The following is a 19,300-nucleotide window of genomic DNA, read 5'->3' as shown; positions in this document are numbered from 1 at the left end:
GCTGCAACAAAACAACTAATTTCATGACTAACATACATGGAATATTGGAGGAACTGAGCAGGTCAGGCAGCATCTATGGAAATGAATAAACAGTCAACATTGATACATCTCAACAGGACTGGAAAGGAAGGGGAAGAGACCAGAATAAGGAGATGGGGGAGGGAGGGGAAGTAGTACAAGCTAGAAGTTGATAGGTGAAGATGGGGAGGTGGAGGAGGACAGATGAAGAAAGAAGCTGGAAGGTGATAAGTAGAAAAGGTAAAAGGCTAGAGAAGAAGAAATATGTAAGATGAAAGTGGACCACGGAAAAGAGGAAAGGAAGAGGGGCACCAAAGGGTGGCAAAATGCAGGTGAGGAGAAGAGAAGAGGTAAGGGAGGAGCTGAGTGAGGAATTGAAAAAGAATGAGAGGAAAAAAAATTAGTGCATAAGGTTGGAGGCTACCCAGACAGCATGCCATCAGATTGAGGATACTAAGACTTATTATGTTAGTAAAAATAAGCCTGGTTCTAATTCTGAGATGTTCATTGAGGAATTCAGACACTCAGAAAAAAGGGACTGTTGGGAAGCTTAGAGCAGGACAGAACCCACATCTCATTGCAACGGTGTAGACATTTTGCCTCAGTGTAAATCTTGGCCCTTTCTCCATGTGTGCTCATACTTTCCCACCTTGGTTAGAGTGAAGACTCAGGATGCAGCTGGATAAACATGTAGGGCAGAAGGGAAGAAGAGAAGATGAAGACAGTGGGGTTGGAGTGTAGAGAGAGGCCAGACAAGGCTGGTGTACAATGTTCAGGAGCCATTGGCCTATCCCCTGTAATGTGCTCCATTCTCTTTCTGTCTCATTGTGAATGCTCTTTGTGGAGGAGCTGGTTTGTTTGTGACTTGACCCAGTTTCAGTTCCTAACCTGGGAAACTCAGCCAGGCCAGATGCACCAGACCACAAGAGCCCAAAGACCACTCTTGCCATGCACTCTGGTTGAGTGAGTAGTGCCCTGAGGGAAATGACCTTATCAAATATCTTAGTCTCCTGTTGACCCAGCTCCAATGTATCCAACACTGTCAGAACTCACCAATGTGGCAATATGAGTAGAACTCAGGTTATACCATAGGTCTCCAAACAGCCAGTGGAAGATAAAGGAACAAATATATAGGCAAAGTAACACACACTAAATGCTGGAGGAAATCAGCAGGTCAGGTAGCATCTCTGGAAAAGAATAATGAGTTGACGATTTGGGCCAAGACCCTCACCAGGACTGGAAAGGAAATGGGAAGAAGCCAGAATAGGAAGGTGGAGGGAGGAGATGAAGTACAAGCTAGAAGGTGATAGGTGAAGCCAGGTGAGAGGGAAGGTAGGTGAGAGGGTGAGGGAGGGTGGATGAAGTGAGAAGCTGGGAGGTGATAGTTAGAAAAAGTAATGGGCTGAAGAAGAAGGAATCTGATAGGAGTGGAGTGAGGACCTTAGGAGAAAGGAAGAAGGAGGGGGATTAGAGGAAGGTGATAGGCAAGTGAGAAAGAAGATGTAAGAGGGCAGTCAGCATGAAGAGTGGAAGAAGAGAGTAGGTGGCAGAGGAAAAATTACTGGCAGTTAGAGAAATTAATGCTCATAGAGGCTGCCCAGATGAAATATGAGGTGTTATTGCTCCATCCTGAAAGTGGACATCATGGCAGCAGAGGATGCCATGGACCGACATGTCGTAATGGGAATGGGTATTGTAATTAAACTAGGAAACCTTGTTTGCTATGAATGGAGCAAAAGTGCTTGACAAACCAATCCCCCAATCTACATTGGGTTTCACCAGTGAAGAGGAGGCAGCATCAGGAGGAACAGATACAGCAGATGACCTCAAAAGATTTGCAAGTAAAATGTGGCCTCACCTAGAAGGACCACTTGGAGCCCTCAGTGGAGGTAAGGGAGGAGATGAATGGGCAGGTGTAGCATTTCTTCCACTTTCAGGGATAAGTGCTAGGAGAGAGATCTATGTGGAGGGACGAATGGACAAGGGAATCACAGAGGGAGTGATCCCTGCCGAATGTGGAGAGTAGAGGAAGGTAAAAGTGCGTATGGTGATTGGATCCCATTGAAGTTGTGGAGAATGACATGATAGATGTAGGGGCTCATGAGGTGGTAGGTAAGGACAAGAACAATTCTATCCCTGTTAAGGCGGCAGGAAGGTGAGGTGAACGGGGAGGTCCGGGAAATGGAGAAGATGCGAGTGAGGGCAGCGTCAATGGTAGAGGAAGGGAAACACTGTTCTTTAAAGAAAGAGAATACCTCTGATGTTCTGAAAATGAAAGCCACAACCTGGCGACAGATGTGGTGGAGATGAAGAAAAGGGACCAGGTGAGAAGAAATATACTCAAGATAGTTGTCAGTCAGTAGGTTTATAAAAGATATCAGTAGACAATCTGTCTCCAGAAATGGAGACAGAGAGGTTGTGAAAGGGGAGAGATGTCAGAAATAGACCAAGTGAAATTGAGGGCAGGGTGGAAACTTAGAGGCAAAGTTGGTGAAATCGACGAGCTCAGCATGAGTGTATGAAGCAGCATCAATTAAGTCATAATGTAGTGAAGGAAGAGATGGGGCGCGTTATCGGGGAAGGGGCTGGGAACATGGACTGTTCTATGTAGCTAAGGAAACCTGAGCTCAAGCAGGTGCTCATAACGACAAGGTGGCTACACCTTGGAGAAAGTGGGAGGAGCCAAAAGGGAAATTGTTGATGGTGAGGGCCAGTTCTGCTAGATGGAGGAGTGTGGTTGTGAAGGAGCACTGGTTAGGTCTGCTGTTGAGAAAGAAGCGGACAGCTTTAAGGCCTCCTCAATGAGGAATAGAGGTGTACAGGGCCTGGACATCCATGGTGAAAATGAAATGATCAGGGCCAGGGAACTGAAAGTTGTTGAAGAGATCAACAGCATGTGAAGTGCCGCAGATGTAGGTGGGAAGGGACTGAACTAAGGGGGATAGAACGGAGTCAAGGTTTGCGGATATGAGTTCAGTGGGGCAGGAGCAGGCAGAAACAATGGGCCCACCCAGACAGTCAGATTTGTAGGTAGATCATGGAAAGATATAAAAGCAATGTAGTTGTCATAGTGGGTGCCCTTAATTTCCACAAAATTGACTGGGCTTTCTTAGTGGCTTACTTAGATTGATCAGAATTAGTTAGGTGCATATTTTTGACATGGTATATCAATAGTACAATTTTGAAATGGGCCATTCTAGCCCTTATATTTTAAATGAGCTGATGATCAGAGTCTTAGTGTGAGAGTATTTTGGGAACAATGATCATAACTCCATGAGTTTTCAGATAGTTAAGGATAAGGATAAGAGTGGATCTCAGGTGAAAGTGCTGATTATACCAGTATTATGCAGGAGCTGGGAGAGTAGATTGGGAGCAGTTGTTACTGGGCAAGTCTGCACCTGACACTTGGGAGTTGTTTAAAGGCAGAACTCAGGACCGACATATTCCTGTGAAGAAGAGAGACAAGGATGGTAAGGTTTGAGCAATTAGATGGTGAGAGATGTTGTAAATTTAGTCAAAAAAGAAAGGGAAGCATATGCATGGTTTAGAAGGCATGGCCCTTGAGGAATATAAAGGAAGCAGGAGAGAAACAAGGAATCAGGAAGGTTAGAAAGGGGATGTAGAATGTTCTAGATGAGTAGGATTAAAGAGAATCTCAAGAAGAGGGTAACTAGGGAGAGGGTAGGGCTAATCAAGAACAAAGTATAGAATTGATGCCTGGAGCCAGAGAAGGTGGGCAAAGTAGAAAATGTACACCACATCAGTATTCACTCAGAAAAAGGATATGGAGTGAGAAGGCAGTGCTAATTTCTAGGCCAGGAGGAAGCAATGGGATTTTGAAGAACATTAAAGTAGAGGAGTCCCTAGGGCCTGATAGGATTATTCCAGGTTATTGAGAGAGGCAAGGGAGGAGATCAACAATCTTCCCTTTTGTCTCTCTCAATAACCTGGAACAGAGATGTGTGTGTACCCCACCAGCCTCCGGGTCCAATTTATTATTACCTCACCAGCCTCTGGGTCCAACGTATTACTCACTAGGAATAGAGTTCCCCTAGTCCTCACCTACCACCCCACCAGCCTCCGGGTCCAACGTATTATTCTCCGTAACTTCCGCCACCTCCAACGGGATCCCACCACTAAGCACATCCTTCCCTCCCCCCCCCCTGCATTCCGCAGGGATCGCTCCCTACGCAACTCCCTTGTCCATTCGTCCCCCCTATCCCTCCCCACTGATCTCCCTCCTGGCACTTATCCGTGTAAGCGGAACAAGTGCTACACATGCCCTTACACTTCCTCCCTTACCACCATTCAGGGCCCCAAACAGTCCTTCCAGCTGAGGCAACACTTCACCTGTGAGTCGACTGGGGTGATACACTGTGTCCGGTGCTCCCGACGTGGCCTTTTATATATTGGCGAGACCCGACGCAGACTGGGAGACCGCTTTGCTGAACATCTATGCTCTGTCCGCCAGAGAAAGCAGGATCTCCCAGTGGCCACACATTTTAATTCCACATCCCATTCCCATTCTGACATGTCTATCCATGGCCTCCTCTACTGTAAAGATGAAGCCACACTCAGGTTGGAGGAACAACACCTTATATTCCATCTGGGTAGCCTCCAACCTGATGGCATGAACATCGACTTCTCTAACTTCCGCTAAGGCCCCACCTCCCCCTCGTACCCCATCTGTTACTTATTTTTATGCACACATTCTTTCTCTCACTCTCCTTTTTCTCCCTCTGTCCCTCTGAATATACCTCTTGCCCATCCTCTGGGTCCCCCCCCCCTTGTCTTTCTTCCCGGACCTCCTGTCCCATGATCCTCTCGTATCCCCTTTTGCCTATCACCTGTCCAGCTCTTGGCTCTATCCCTCCCCCTCCTGTCTTCTCCTATCATTTTGGATCTCCCCCTCCCCCTCCAACTTTCAAATCCCTTACTCACTCTTCCTTCAGTTATTTCTGACGAAGGGTCTCGGCCTGAAACGTCGACTGCACCTCTTCCTACAGATGCTGCCTGGCCTGCTGCGTTCACCAGCAACTTTGATGTGTGTTGCTTGAATTTCCAGCATCTGCAGAACTCCTGTTGTTTACAGAGATCGTTGTGTCCTTTTTAGTCAGAGTTAAAGTCCAAGAGTAGCCAACACACACAGAACACTAGAGGAACTCAACAAGTCAGGAGCATCTATGGAGGGAAATAAACAGTTAATGTTTCAGGTTGAGATGATGCCTGACCTGCTGTGTACCTCCAGCATTTTTTGTATGTTGCTCAAGATTTCCAGCATCTGCAGAATCTCTCATGTCATGCCCCCAATGTTGTTCTGCTATTTGAAAAGGCAATAGGCTCAATCCAAGAAATTATAGGCCAGTGAGCCTTACATCAGTGGTAGAGAAATTATTGGAGAAAGCATCTACTCCCATCTGGAAAAGCAAAGATATTTGGGATAGCCAACAAGGCTGTGTGCAGAGGAGGTCATATTTTACCGACCTGATTGATTTTTCAGAGGAGTTGACAGGGATGATTGAGGAGGGTGGACAGTGGATGTTGTCTACATGGACTTTCAACAAGGTTCCTTGTGTACAGTTCTAGTTGCCTTGCTAGAGGAAAGATGTCATTAAACTGGAAAGATTTATGAGGATGTTACTGGGATTGAAGGGCTTTAGTTATAAAGGGGCTGGATAGTTTTTGACTTTTGTTACTCTGCAGCATAGGAGGCTGAGGGGTGATATTATAGGTGTTTATACAATCACAGGATGCATAGATAAGGTAGATGGTCACAGCTCCAATGCCATATTTAAATTTGCTGGTGACTCCACTGCTGATGGCTGAATCAAAGGTGTTGACGAATCAGCATATAGGAGGGAGACTGGAAACCTGGCTGAATGGTGCCACAACAACAACCTTTCACTCAATGTCAGCAAGACCAAGGAGCTGATTATTGATGTCAGAAGGAGGAAACCAGAGGAGGATCAGACCCCAAGAGGGTCAGCAACTTTAAAATCCTTGGCGTAATCATTTCAAAGGATCTGTCCTGGGTCCAGCACATAAATGATACTATGAAGAAAGCACAGCAGTGCCCCTACTTTCTTAGAAGTTTGCAAAGATTTCACATGTCATCTAAAACTTCGATACATTTCTATAGATATGCAGTGATGAGTATACTGACTGGTTGCATCACAGCCTGGGATGCAACCACCAATGTCATTGAACAGAAAAAGCTACAAAAAGTAGTGTATACAGTCCAGTCCATCATGGTTAAAGCCCTCCCCACCATTGAATACATCTACATAGAGCACTGTCGCAGGAAAACAGCTTCCATCTTCAAGGACCCCCACCATTCAGTCTATGCTGTCTGCTCACTGCGACCATCAAGAAGCAACCACATTTCAGTCGCACCAGCACTGAACTGTTCCCACAACCTGCAGACTCACTTTCAAGGACTCTTCGTCTCATGCTCTTGATATTTATTGTTCATTTGTTTGATATTATTTCTTTTTTCTTTTTTGTATTTGCATAGTTTGTTATCTTTTGTACATTGGTTGTTTGTCCTGTTGGGTGGGGTCTTCCATTGATTCTACTGTTCTTCTTCTACTTACTGTGAATGCCTGCAAGAAATGGAATCTCAGGGTTGTATATGGTGACATTATATACTTTGATAATAAATTTACTTTGGCCTTTTTCCCAGGATAGGAGAGCCTAGCATTAGTGGGCATAGGTTTAAGGTGTGAGAAAGTGCAGGTACAATTACAATGTTTAAAATATATTTGGATAGGTATATGGACAGGAAAGGTTTAGAGGGATTTGGGTCAAATGCAGACAAATGGGACTAGCATGGACGAGTTGGGCCGAAGGGTCTTTTCCAGTGCTGTATAATTCATAACTTTGAATTCTGAGTGGCTTTTCTCTCAGACACGCTTCTGTGGAGAACTGTATTGATAACTTGTACAAATGTATGCATTACTGTAGTGAGGAAGACTGCGCGCGCACAAGTACACACTCATATGTGCTCACCTTTCAGACACACACGCACGCATGAATGAGCACACCTTTCAGACGGGTGTTTCTCGCTGGCTGTGCACCAGTTGTACCCAGAGGTGGCGTTCTGTACTTTCTCTACTCCTGGGAAATAGAGCAGAACAAGGTCGGCCCACTGACTCACTCGCAGCGAGTTACAGCCACACCTCAGCGCACAAGGAAGACTTCGGCCGAGGAAGTTCAAATGGCTTCGCTTTATACTTGCTGATCCTTATGTCAAAACGACCTTGACTTCACCTACTTGGACCCAGAGCCTTCAGTGAAAGGGTAAGAGAAAAGAAAAGTTGAAACCATTTCCCTTTCGTTCTCGCTTTAACGAAACCGCTTCATTGCTGAGAGTAGGCTGTCCTATTGCCGGAGCTCGGAGTGATCAGTTAGTGCCGGCACTTGAAATGAGCCTTCGGGTGTGTTGGGGAAACCGAGGCGAGAAAGGGGAAGACCGGCAAAAGTGACCTCTTAAAGTTTATATTTTCCGTTAATATTAACATGCTGCTGTTGCTTCCTTACAGACATAATTTTACAAAACACGAACTAAAGACGGGTCCCATCACTTTTTTGAAAAAAAATTGAACGGTAAATTTAATTTAAAATCGCGCCCATGTGAGAGGGCGAGAGAAACGGAGAGCCCTTGAACAGCGGCTGTTGTTGGGAAGAGGAGCCTTTTTTTTGGCCACTGAGTGAAGGCGACCCACCCAGGCCGGCGAGCGGCTTACTGCTTCGTGGGGACTTTTACTTTGCGTCGCTGCATGGCGTCTAGGGTGATTGACGATTCAGGAGCGGAGTGCCCCGCTCAGAGAGAGGCTAAGCTTGTTAATCTTACAAGGGTGCCAGCGGGCAGCGGTTGAGCAACAGCCCTGTTGTAAGATTTCGGGCTTGCTGCTTTGCAACTCTTGCTCCTTCCCCTTTTTCTCAACGATACCTCCTCGATTGCGGTTTGATTACATCGGTTACTTTCGTACTCAAAGCCGAGCTTGTTTTCTGTGTTGCTTCTCTAAGCTGTTCTGAAAGCCAAGGTGCCTCTCCCCTTCCTGCTTACTGTGCCTACACTTAAAGAAGTAAACGAAAGATTTGCCTTTCTCTAGCGCTATTTACAACAACTGGACGGCCCAAACAATGTCCAGAGGTGTGTGTAACCAGTTTAGGGTACTGCGAGCTCCAGCAAACAGCAATGTGGTGACAGCCGAGTTAACCAGTTCTATGCCCATGTTAAATATCCCCAGGTCATTGGGGAGAAATGCCCCGAATCCCTACAGTTTGCTTAGTTTCTGTGATTTTGGGACTTTTCCAGTGCAGAGGATGCTAAGGCGTGACCTTATAGAAAGAGCTTCATAAAATCATGGGAGCAGATAAGGTGGATATCTGTTCTTTTTAAATCTCAGAAAGCCTCAAACAAGATGGTATAGATTTAAGGTGAGAGGAGACCTGAAGGTCAGGTTTGTTTTTATAGAGGGTGTTGTACATGGAACCAGCTGCCAGAGGAAATGGTGGAGGTAGGTACATTTACAATATTTCAAAGACATTTGGACAGGTGCATGCATAGGAAAGGTTGGAGGGATATGGACTAAGTGTGGGCAATTGGTCAGAATAGGCTGAGGACCCTGTTTCCATGTGATGTTAAACAAAATGCTGTTTCTTTGCTCCTGCTCTGCTGACTTTCATGCTCCCACCATAAATAGATGACAGGTCCCTTTGTCAGAATTCTGTACTTTGTTATTCCTTATGGTTCCTTTTATTATCAGATAATGTATACAATATACAACCTGAAATATTGGTCTTCGCAGACATCCATGAAAAATAGAACTTCAAAATAATGAATGACAGAAAAACGTTAGAACCCCAAAGCCCCTTCTCCCCTCCCCCTCCCACACACAGCAGCAAAGCATCAACCCCCCACTCATTTCAGCAAAAAGCATTAGCGTCCATCACACAACAAGCAATAGCAAAGCCCCCAAAACTCTGATCTGCAGTCAACAAAAACTATTGTTTACCTGACAGTTGACATACCAGAGGCTCTTTCTTGCTTTCTTGCACGAACAAGGGACAGAGAGATGTCACCCATTTCATAGTGAAAGGGGAGACGAATGGTTGCTGTTACGATGTTACAGTCTGCTATATTGTTTTTATTCGTAGTTTCTCCGACTAGAGAATAGGTAGCAAACTCTCCCCACCATCAAGAGAAAGAGAGACAGAGCGCAGTCATTTGACTACAGAGACCTCCCGTCGCAGCATCCGCCACCGTGAAATCTTTATGTTTCTTCTGTGACCTCTCAGTCAATGGCACCGGCCTGGAATCGGTTGTCCAGGGGCCGTGCAAAATTTGTAGATTTTGTGAGAATATGTGAGTGACCATTTCAAGCTTTCCAATTGCCTCAGAGTTTTGGACAGTTATATCAGGCACTTCTCTTTCCTAGAGTTTTCAGGAGCTCCAGGAATGAAGTATTTGACAACCAATTACTGACATTACAAGTAGATTTACTGTTAAAAGAATATGCAGGCAAGGTCACAGACAATTAGTGCGGAGGCTGCTTCCACAAACAGCATAAACTAATCAGTTGCTCACCATAGGGAAGTTCTCCTGACCACGAGTTCTCTAGATTTATTGGAGGAGGCGGCTAAAAGGCAATGTTATATTTCCCACAGAGTTGCACTGCAGCTGTCAGCTTGGCCAATGATATGCTCTCCCCACAGTCAGTAGACTCGTGGTAAATGAATAAGTCAGATTCAGGATTTGGGCACTGAATGGATTTTATGTTCTGACCCTTCACTCTTAGCTGTAGAACACTGAATGTTAGCTCAGAGCTGAGAAGAGGTGGTGTTTTCTCTCAGTCCCCTCTACATGTCTTCTTATCACGTATGATGTACCAGCCAAAAATTTACTATCAGTGAATCCAGCCTCTTCATGATTTCCCACAGTCAGGAAGTTGTATGGCACAGACACAGGCCCTTCCACACCTACATTAATCCTATCTGCCCAGACAAGGTCCATGTCCTTCTCTACCTATGTAAGTGGAGAAGGCCATTCAGTCCATCTTGCCTGTGCCAGGTAATTGAACGAGATCTCCAACTGAATGTGGAGTAAGCAGCAAATGCATGATTGTTAAAAAGATAGGGTGAAAGGGAAAGAACGCACACAGAATGCTGGACGAACTCAGCAAGGCAGCATCTATGGAGATGAATAAATAGTTAAAAATTTGGGCTCAGTATACCACTTCCCCCTCACCAACATTCTTATTCTGGCTTCTGTACTTTTGTTTTCCAGTCCAGATGAAGGGTCTCAGCCCAAAATGTCAACTGTGTATTTCCCTCCATAGGTGTTACCTGACTTGCTGAGTTCCTCCAGCATTTTGTGTGTGTTGCTCAAGATTTCCAATCCCTTGCGTTTAGGATGAAAAGGAAGATGTGAAGATGACACAGAGGGATACAGATGGGTTAGGTAGGTGGGCAAAGATCTGGCAAATGGAGTATTTTTTTTAACATAGAGCTATTAAGACATGGAACTCTATGCCAGTGGAGATGATGGAGTCAGATACAATCTTTGAACATTTAGACAGTCTCTTATATAAACAAGTTATGAAGGGCTACCATCTAGTGCAGGTGGTTGGGACTAGTGCAGATGGGCGAAAGGGTCTGTTTCTGCACCGTACAACTCTGTGGCTATCTGGCTCTATTAAATGGGGAGATGTGAAATTATCCATTTGGGATGAAAATCTTGTCTAAATGGTGAGAGATTATGGAGCTCAAAAATGCGGAGGGATTTGGGTCTCAGCAGGAAGTTCAGAAATCTAACAGTACCATTATTGATTGCATGTGAAGGTAGTGAGGATGTGCTTTAGTCACACAGGCCACTGGCGAGACCACATCTGGCCACTGTGTGCTAAGGAAGGATGTCAATGAATTGGAAACAATTCAAAGAAAGTTTACTAGATTAATTCAAATAAAAAAACTGCAGACGTAATCTGAATGAAAGCAGCGAATGGTGGCAGCATCTGTAAAGAAAACCAGAGTGAATGTTTTGGCTTATGGATGCCTCATCAAAGCTTCTGCCAAAGAGTCTCACCCACCCGCCCCACTTGGAATAGTAACTACTGTTTTAGTTCTACTACTAAATATTTCCATAGTCAGTTTAGTGATGGTCAGAATGGGCAATGAGATTCTTTATATAAAAAAAAGAGATGAATAGGAATGTTTAGTCATAGTCATACTTTATTGATCCTGGGGGAAATTGGTTTTTGTTACAGTTGCACCTTAAATAATAAATAGTAATAGAACCATAAATAGTTAAATAGTAATATGTAAATTATGCCAGTAAATTATGAAATAAGTCCAGGACCAGCCTATTGGCTCAGGGTGTCTGACCCTCCAAGGGAGGAGTTGTAAAGTTTGATGACCACAGGCAGGAATGACTTCCTATGACACTCAGTGCTGCATCTCGGTGGAATGAGTCTCTGGCTGAATGTACTCCTGTTCCCACCCAGTACATTATGTAGTGGATGGGAGACATTGACCAAGATGGCATGCAACTTAGACAGCATCCTCTTTTCAGACACCACCGTGAGAGAGTCCAGTTCCATCCCCACAACATCACTGGCCTTATTGAATGAGTTTGTTGATTCCGTTGGTGTCTGCTACCCTCAGCCTGCTGCCCCAGTACACAACAGCAAACATGATAGCACTGGCCACCACAGACTCGTAGAACATCCTCAGCATCGTCTGGCAGATGTTAAAGGACTTCAGTCTCCTCAGGAAATAGAGATGGCTCTGACCCTTCTTGTAGACGGCCTCAGTGTTCTTTGACCAGTCCAGTTTATTGTCAATTCGTATCCCCAGGTATTTGTAATCCTCCACCATGTCCACACTGACCCCCGGATGGAAACGGGGGTCACCAGTTTAACTGGGCACGGCCACCTGATTGAAACCTCAAGTTATAGTTTATGGTGTGAGGGAAAAGATTTAAAGCGGTTCTGAGGGGCAAGTTTTCCACACACAGTATATGGAACAAACTGCCAGAGGAGATACTAGGAGACGGTACGATTATAATGTTTACAAGACAGTTAGACAGGTACATGGGCAGGAAAGATTTAGAGGGCTATTCCATAGGTCCTATGCAGGCAAATTGGACTTACTAGATGGGTTTCTTGATTGGCATAGAAGAGTGAACTGAAGAACCTGTATCTGTGCTGTGTAAACTTGATCTCAGATGTTTATTAAGTTCCCCTTTTAAAGTTCCTATTATGTCTGCTTCCATCTTAGTCTTTCCCATACTCTTGTTGTTTAAGTAACTGTCATCCTGTCTTGAATTTATTTATTCAATGAGATACAGTGCAGAGTAGCCCTTTTTGGCCTTTTGAGCCACGCCGCCCAGCATTCCCCTGATTTAAACTCGCTCTCATCATGGAACAATCTACAATGACCTATTAACCTACCAATCTGTACATCTTTGGACTGTGGGAGGAAACTGGTGCACCCAGGGGAAACCCACGCAGTCACAGGGGAATGTACAAACTCCGTACAGACAGTGATGGGAATTGAACCTGGGTTGCTAGTACTGCACAGCCGAAGGGCCTGTTCCTGTGCTGTAACTGTTCTATGAATATATTCAATGATTCTACCTCCATTGCTGTCTAGGATACCCACCCTGGTTCTAGTAAACCCACGAGGAAAATATCCTCTTGACATGCACCCTGTCAACCCTTTGGAGAAGATCACGCCACATACTCCAGAACTAGTTACATCTCTCCAGTTATAGTCATTGTTCTTGTGTGTTTTAATGTCATTCATTACAATACTATGGAGGTATAATTATCGTATTGGATGATCTCTGAGGACAAAACCAACTTAAGAATATCTATACAAATGGAACACATTCATTACCTGGGAACAGCCTGTATTAGAGTCACAGAAATTACATCACAGAAACAGGCCTTTCAGCCCATCCTGTCTGCGCTGAACTATTAGTCTCATTGATCGGCACCTGGACAATAGCTCTCCATACCCCTCCCATGTATCTATCAAACTTCTCTGAAATTTTGAAATTGACCTTGAATTTACCACTTCTGCTGGCAGCTCATTCAACACTCTCACCACCCTCTGAGTGAAGAAGTTTCCCCTCATGTTTCCTTTAAACATTTCATCTTTCACCCTTAACCCATGACCTCTAGTTCTAGTCTCACCCACCCTCAAAGCTTACTTGCATTTACCCTAGCTATACCCCTCATAATTTTGTATACCTCCATCAAGTCTGCCCTCATTCTCCTGTGCTCTAGGGAATAAAGTCCTACCTCTTCAATCTTTCCCTATAACTCAGGTCTTCAAGTCCTGGCAATATCCTGGTAAATTGTCTCTGCATTCTTTCAATCTTATTGACATTTTATTTCTGCTTTCGCACTACTTATTTTACCTTGACTATTTATAGTTTGACAAACTATAATTCAGTTTTTTCTATACTGATCATCTTTTGCATTGTACTGCTGCTAAGTTAACAAATTTCACAACATAGGGCAGTGATATTAAACCTGATTTTGATTTTGATCTTTCATGTAGAGAGGTGAACAAAACTGGACACAATACTTCAAATTAGGCCTCACCAATGTCTTATACAATGTCAACATAACCTCCCAACTCCTGTACTCTACTCTGATCTGATTTACGAAGGCCAAAAGCTGTCTTTATGAATCTGTGATGCCACTTTCAATGAATTATGGATCTGTATTCCCAGATCCCTCTATTCTACCAGACTCCTCAGTGTCCTTCTGCTCACCATGTAAGTCCTCCCAAAAAACAACACCTCAACTTGTCTGCATTAAATTCCAACTGCCATTTTTTGCCCATTTTTTAAACTGGCCCAGATCCCATTGCAAGCTTTGATAGCCTTCCTCACTGTCCACTACACCCCAGTCTTGGTGTCATTCACAAATTTGTTCTTCCAGATCGTTGCTATAGATGACAAACCACAATGGATCTGGCATCAATCCCTGTGGCACACCAGTAGTCACAGGCCTTCAGTCAGAGAGGCAACAGTCTATGATCACCCTCTGGTTTTTACTGCAAAGCCAATGTCTAATTCAATTTACTACCTCATCGTTAATGCCAAGTGACTGAAACTTCTTGACCAACCTCCCGTGCAGGACCTTGCCAGAGGCTCTGCTGAAGTTCATGTAGACATCATACACTGCATTGCCTTCATCAGCTTTCCTGGTAACTTCCTTTAAAAACTCTATAAGATTGGTTTGACATGATGTACTGTACCACACACAAAGCCATGTTGACTATGCCCAAACAGTCCCTGCTTATCCAAATACTTACATATTCAGTCCCTAAGAATACCTTCCAATAATTTACCCACTACCGATATCAGGCTCACCAGCCAATAATATCTTATAGCCTTTCTTATACAATGGAACAACAATAGCTATCCTCCTATCCTTCGGCACCTTAACTGTTGTTAAAGACATTTTAAATATCTCTGCTAGGACCCCTGCAATTTCTGCACTAGCCTCCCACAGGGTCCAAGGGAACACCTTGTCAAGCCATAGGGATTTATCTGCCTCAACCACAGAAAACACTTCTTTTTCTGTAACCTGTATAGGGTCCATAACCTTCCTGCTGCATTGCCTCACATCTATAGACTTCGTGTCCATCTCCTGAGTGAATAGAGATGCAAAAAAATCCATTAAAAATCTCTTCCATCTCTTTCAGCACCATGTGTAGATCATAATTCTGATCTTCAAGAGGGCCAAATTTGTCCTTTGCTATCCTTTTGCTTTTCATATACCTGTAGAAGCCCTTGGGATTCTCCTTTATCTTGTCTGCTAGAGCAACCTTATGCCTTCCTTTAACCCTCCTAATTTCCTTTATAGGTCTTCTCTTGCATTTTTAATACTCTTCATGTACCTCATTTGTCCTTTGCTGATATGCACCTCCTTCTTCTTAACTAGGCCCTCAATATCTTTCAAAAATCAAGGTTCCCTAAACCTGTTATCCTTCCCTTTTATTCTGACAGGATCATACAAACTCTGTACTCTCAAAATTTCACTTTTGAAGGCCTCCCACTTACCAAGTACACTTTTGCCAGAAAACAACTGGGCCCAATCCACACTTGCCAGATCCTTTCTAATACAATCAAAATTGGGCTACCTCCAATTTAGAATCTCAACCGGAGGACCAGACCTATCATTCTCCAGAATTATCTGGAAACTAATAGCTTTATGATTACTAGATCCAAAGTGTTCCCCTATTAATATTTCTCACCTGCCCTGTCCCATTACCTAATAGCAGATCTAGTATCACATTCTCTCTAGTTGGGACTTCTATGTGCTGATTAAGGAAGCCTTCCTGAACACATTTAATGAACTTTTTCCCATCTAGTCCTTTTATGGCACGTGAGTCCCAGTCAATATGTAGAAAGTCAAAATCACCTACGTTGTGTTCTTGCAACAGTTTGCGATCTGTCTATAAATTTGCTTCACTAAATCCCGCTGACGATTGGGTGCTCTGTAATATAAAATCCATTAATTTGGTCATATCTTTCTCATTTCTCAGTTCTACCCATAAAGCCTCATGAGACAAGCGCTCCAGTCTATCCTGACTGAGCACTGTCATGACATTTTCCCTGACTAGTAATGCTACCCCTCCCCCTTAATTCCTCCCACTCTATCACATCTAAAACAACAGAACCTCAGAACATTGAACTGCTTGTCCTGTCCCCCTTGCAAAAGTCTCACTAATGGCTACAATATCATAATTCCCCTCACTGGTCTGTGCCCTAAGCTCACTCACCTTTCCTACAATACTCCCTGCATTGAAATATACACAACTCAGAACATTAGTTCCACCATGCTTAACATCTGAATTTCTGACTTTGTATGTAGGCTTAATAAAATCTTTCTCCACAACCATTCCACTATCTGCTCTCATTTCCATCCCCTTGCAACTCCAGTTTAAACCTTGCTGTTTAGTACTAGCAAATATTTCTGCAAGAATGTTAGTCCACCTCCAACTCAGATGCAAAATGTCTTTTTTGTACAGATTCCACCTTCCCTGAAAGAGAGCCCAATGATCCAATAATGGTGCTCTCCCTCCTGCACTATTTCTTTAACTTCCTAATTCTGGCCTCACTAGGATGTGGCATGGGTAGCAATCTTGAGATCACAACCCTGGAGGTCCTGTCCTTTACCTTAGCACCTAACTTCTGAACTGACTTTGCAGGATGTCATCTTCCCTCTTACCAATGTCATTGGTACTGAAATGGACCACAACCTCTGGCTACTCACCATCCCACTTAAGAATGCTCTATACATGATCTGAGATGTCCCTGACCCTGGCACCTGGGGTACAACATACCATCTAAGAATCTCATTCTCATCCACAGAACCTCTTGTCTGTTCTCCAAACCATTGAATCTACTATGACTACAGCTTGTCTCTTCTCCCCACTTCCCTTCTGAGCCAAAGAGCCAGAGAACTGATTGTTGTGGCCTTTCTCTGCTAGGTCATCCCCACCCTCACCCAGCCACAGGGGTACTCTGCACTGGTTGCCTATCCCCTTCCCCCCTTTTGACCCGATTCTTAACATCATTGGAACAGAAACTGTATATGGTACTCCAGATCTGGTCTTGCCAACGTCCTATAAAGTTGCATCAAAATGTCCCTACTTTTAATAGCTATACCAAGCGTTCTCAACATATTTTATGCCATGGACCAATATCATTAAGCAAGGGGTCTGTGGACCCAAGATTGGGAATCCTTGCTCTATACTCTTGTAATAAAGGCCATTACCTGCTGTCTGAATGGTACCTTTTGTGTGTCATGTAGGAGCACTCCAAGATCTCTGTATCAATGCATAGTGCTCTCACAGCCTTTAAAATGCTTTTTGATTTTCTCTTCCAAAGTGAAGAACTTCATATTTTTCCACCCTTATTCCATCTACCATATTCTTGTCCACTCACGTAACCTAACCCTTTGCAGGGTCCTTGGAACTTGCTAACCAACCTATCTTTGTAACCTCAGTAATCTTTTCTGTATACACTTGGGATATTCATCTGTTCTTAATATAATTTACTAATAGTTGAAAGCTCAGTCCTGATCGCAGTGGTGCCCTACTGGTTACTGATTTCTAATCTATGTGTGACCTATTTATCATAATTCTTGTGTTCCATTCATTTCTCTGTGGAAGGGCTGTCAGCAATTGGTTAGGAGTCACAGAGTGGAGGAGGAGGAGGTGAGGATTTCTGAGGTAGAGTTAAAAATTCACTTCACTCCCTTCTGCCATTCTGTCTTAAGAACATAGGAAACAGAAACAATAGTCTTTTCAGTCCCTTGTGTCTATTTCAACACTCAGTAGGACCATACCTGATTAGTTTTTTTTTAACTCAGCATAACTTCCATGCACTAACTCCTCATTCCCTGATTCCCTTAATCTACCCCTTTTGTGAATATAATTAGTGACTGAACCCTGGGAAGAGAATTTCAAAGATCCATTCTCCTCTGGGTGACAAAATTCCTTTTCATACCTGCCCTAAAAAAATGACCCTATATGTTGAGGCTCTGTCTGCAGGTTCTAGACAATCCAGATCAAAGAAATATCCCTGTCAAGTTCCATAAGTTCTGAATGCTTCATCATTATCTCATCATATTTTTTAATGTGCTGTACCTGGACACCATCCAATTGCAGACCTCAGGGCAGCTCGTAGGCCGTGGAAAAATTTTCTTTTGCAAATTTAGTTTGTCTTTAACGTAGACGTCATGCAACAAACTGGTCTGACCGCCTTCCTCTTTGGGTGTGGTATCAAGAAATATCATCTTCCACCAATATTGTCTTGAAGATGCTTATAGTCAGTTTTGTAGTACTGTAACACCTTCCCTATAGCCATTGGTTATGTGTATCAACTGTTTTTGTGATCTTGCTGTTCACACCATCTGTCATGTTTCCTACAACACTATCTGCACTTCAGATTAGATTAGATTAGATTAGCTCTATTTGTCACATCTATGGATACAGTGAAATGTGTTGTTTGTGTTAGCAACCAACGAAGTCTAAGGATGTGCTGGGGGCAGCATGCAAGTGTCACTGTGCTTCTGCTGCCAACATAGCATGCCCACAAATTACTAAACCTAACACTTATGTCTTTGAAATGTGAGAGGAAATGGGATCATCTGGAGGAAACCCAAATGATTATCAGAAGAACGTACAAACTCCTTTCAGACAGCAGCAGAAGTTGAACCCCAGTTGCTGGGGCTGCAAAATGTTATGCTTACTGCTACGTTACCCTACCTTGGTGGCCAGAATGTGCTTTGGAACCTCTTTAGGGTGTGGCAGCTAAGATTAAAAAAAGGTCGATCTGAATTTGCTAAGGCGTCTGTGACATCTAGTTCTCTTTGATCCTAAATACTTTGCAGCCAATTGCAGTTGCTGCTTCTCTTTAAGATTAACAGCAACCAGTTTGCGTTCTGCTGACTTGCAGACAATCTGTTCATTAATAATATTAGTTCAAGGATAAATATTGGCCCTGGTCTTTAGGAATGGAGTGAACTCCCCTTTGAAACTGTGAGCAGATGATCCTTGTCCAAGTAGTTTAGAGAACACATGGAGTCTTTGTTTAAAGTCCCTCTTAAGGGTGGCCCTCCAAGCTGGTGTTTTGCTTGCTCAGTGCCAACCCCTTTTGCAACTGCTGAATTTGTACATGGGCTACTGAAGTGGGGATTGGGCCTTGAATCTCTGATTTTTGGACATCAGCATAGGAGGTACGACTAGTAAGTCTGCACATGACAAGAAAACTATCGTTGTTGATGGGGTGAAGGTTATTTTTAACCTGCCAAGGACATTGGTAGATGCAATGTAGTGCTGGAAAGTGCAAGGTCATGCTTAGGACAGATATCATTCCTTGGGAGTATTGAGCTAAAAATGAACCTTGGTGTAGAGGTCTATAGGTGGCAACACAGGTATATTGACATAGAACATCTAACTGTACAGCACTAGACAGACCATTTGGCCCACAATGTTATGCTGATCTTGATGCCAATTTATACGAAATGCCTTTTGTGTATCATCCATCTCTATTCCCTTCATATTCATGTGTCTCTCGAACTCCATCAGACCGTAGATTCCACTACTAACTCTGGTAACCTGTTCCAGGTATCTACTATTGTCTGCATAAAAAAATAACAAAACTTGTGCTTCAGCCACCTTTAAGCTCCCCAACCCTCCCACTCCCCCACACAAACTTAAAACCATGTCTTCTGGTGTTTGACATTTC

General features: G+C 43.7%; 1 long non-coding RNA gene across 1 annotated transcript in view; it reads left to right on the top strand.

Annotated features, from left to right (window-relative positions):
- The first annotated feature begins 6,857 nt into the window (after window positions 1–6,857).
- The window catches only part of LOC134342929 (uncharacterized), a 29,953-nt gene continuing 17,510 nt past the window's right edge, over window positions 6,858–19,300 (top strand). Inside the window, exon 1 of the long non-coding RNA XR_010017136.1 lies at window positions 6,858–7,317. This is a non-coding gene — a long non-coding RNA (uncharacterized LOC134342929). The remainder of the gene's footprint in view (window positions 7,318–19,300) is intronic.

Source organism: Mobula hypostoma, chromosome 2 (assembly GCF_963921235.1).
Source record: "Mobula hypostoma chromosome 2, sMobHyp1.1, whole genome shotgun sequence".
In the NCBI taxonomy this organism is placed as follows: Eukaryota; Metazoa; Chordata; class Chondrichthyes; order Myliobatiformes; family Myliobatidae; genus Mobula; species Mobula hypostoma.
The sequence above is the reverse complement of the archived record's forward strand: the minus strand, read 5'-3'. Positions and strand labels throughout refer to the sequence as shown.